Genomic DNA, 2,500 nt, shown 5'->3' with positions numbered 1-2,500 from the left:
GCTGTGGAGTGACACTTGGAGAAAAAGAAGCACAAGTCACTCATATCAAAGTTCCCGTTCCCTTTTGTTTGTGTCACGCTTGGAAATGCTTGAGAGGTGACACTTTGTCAAATTTGCAGCTGGTGTCTCATCATCATCATCACCGCTGCTCATCAGCCTTCCTTGGATGCCTGCCATGCACGCGGCCCAACGGGGCACTCAGATGGGGTGGGCAGCCCGGACCGCCTTGCGCGGCCCAACACGGGCGCCCGGGGGACGCGGAAACCCGTTTTAGAAAATAACCTCCAGGGGTTTTCCAAGAGCGGCACAGCCCCAGCTCACGTCCGTGTTTCAGTGCGTCAAAAGCGGATTCAAAAGTGTGCTTTTCTCGGTACTTCCCCTGGAGGTCAGTGTTTCTAAAAACTGGGTTTCCGAAATCGTGCTGGAGGTGTTTTGGTCAACCAGGAAAAATGGCATTTACGGGAGAGGGTAAAGTATACCCCCCCCCCCCCTCTCGGCTGATTTACCCTCTCCCGTAAACGCGTTTTTTCCTGGTCGACCAAAACACTCATTGACTCCCATTCATTTGACACTTTGTCATTTTTTCAGCACTTTTTTCGCGCATTGGGTACTCCGCCCATTGACTCCCATTCATTTGACACTTTGTCGTTTTTCCAGACCTTTTTTCACGCATTGGGTACTCCGCCCATTCACTCCCATTCATTTGACACTTTGTCGTTTTTTCAGCACTTTTTTCGCGCATTGGGTACTCCGCCCCATTCACTCCCATTCATTTCACACTTAGAAAAATCATCCGAGCGGCTCTCCACGCATTTTATAGCCGCTTTGGGGCTCCAGCCGCCTCGGCCTTCATTTCTGACTAGGCTCGTGTGGACTTTGTCGTTTTTTCAGCACTTTTTTCGCGCATTGGGTACTCCGCCCCATTCACTCCCATTCATTTCACACTTAGAAAAATCATCCGAGCGGCTCTCCACGCATTTTATAGCCGCTTTGGGGCTCCAGCCGCCTCGGCCTTCATTTCTGACTAGGCTCGTGTGGACTTTGTCGTTTTTTCAGCACTTTTTTCGCGCATTGGGTACTCCGCCCCATTCACTCCCATTCATTTCACACTTAGAAAAATCATCCGAGCGGCTCTCCACGCATTTTATAGCCGCTTTGGGGCTCCAGCCGCCTCGGCCTTCATTTCTGACTAGGCTCGTGTGGACTTTGTCGTTTTTTCAGCACTTTTTTCGCGCATTGGGTACTCCGCCCCATTCACTCCCATTCATTTGACACTTTGAAAAATCATCCGAGCGGCTCTCCACGCATTTTATAGCCGCTTTGGGGCTCCAGCCGCCTCGGACTGCATTTCTGACTAGGCTCGTGTGGACTTTGTCGTTTTTTCAGCACTTTTTTTACACATTGGGTACTCTGCCCCATTCACTCCCATTCATTTGACACTTTGAAAAATCATCCGAGCGGCTCTCCACGGGTTTTATAGCCGCTTTGGGGCTCCAGCCGCCTCGGACTGCATTTCTGACTAGGCTCGTGTGGACTTTGTCGTTTTTTCAGCACTTTTTTTACACATTGGGTACTCTGCCCCATTCACTCCCATTCATTTGACACTTTGAAAAATCATCCGAGCGGCTCTCCACGCGTTTTATAGCCGCTTTCAGACTCCTGCCGCCTCGCCTGCACTTCCGCCTCGGTCCGTTAGGATTTAGGCCTTTTTTCAGCACTTTTTCTCCGTTCCTCCGGGGCGACAGCGGCTCTCCACGCATTTTATAGCCGTTTTCAGACTCCTGCCGCCTCGCCTGCACTTCCGCCTCGGTCCGTTAGGATTTAGGCCTTTTTTCAGCACTTTTTCTCCGTTCCTCCGGGGCGACAGCGGCTCTCCACGCATTTTATAGCCGTTTTCAGACTCCTGCCGCCTCGCCTGCACTTCCGCCTCGGTCCGTTAGGATTTAGGCCTTTTTTCAGCACTTTTTCTCCGTTCCTCCGGGGCGACAGCGGCTCTCCACGCATTTTATAGCCGTTTTCAGACTCCTGCCGCCTCGCCTGCACTTCCGCCTCGGTCCGTTAGGATTTAGGCCTTTTTTCAGCACTTTTTCTCCGTTTCTCCGGGGCGACAGCGGCTCTCCACGCATTTTATAGCCGTTTTCAGACTCCTGCCGCCTCGCCTGCACTTCCGCCTAGGTCCGTTAGGACGTGGGCCTTTTTTCAGCACTTTTTCTCCGTTTCTCCAGGGCGACAGCGGCTCTCCACGCTTTTTATAGCCGCTTTGGGGCTCCAGCCGCCTCGGCCTGCATTTCTGACTAGGCTCGTGTGGACTTTTTCAGCACTTTTTTTTGTGCATTGGGTACTCTCGCCCATTGACTCCCATTCATTTGACACTTTGTCATATTTTCAGCACTTTTTTTGTGCATTGGGTACTCTCGCCCATTGACTCCCATTCATTTGACACTTTGTCATATTTTCAGCACTTTTTTGGCGCATTGGGTACTCTCGCCCATTGACTCCC

This window comes from Dunckerocampus dactyliophorus, unplaced genomic scaffold, assembly GCF_027744805.1.
Source record: "Dunckerocampus dactyliophorus isolate RoL2022-P2 unplaced genomic scaffold, RoL_Ddac_1.1 HiC_scaffold_32, whole genome shotgun sequence".
Classification (NCBI taxonomy): Eukaryota; Metazoa; Chordata; class Actinopteri; order Syngnathiformes; family Syngnathidae; genus Dunckerocampus; species Dunckerocampus dactyliophorus.
This window is presented reverse-complemented; position numbering follows the sequence as displayed.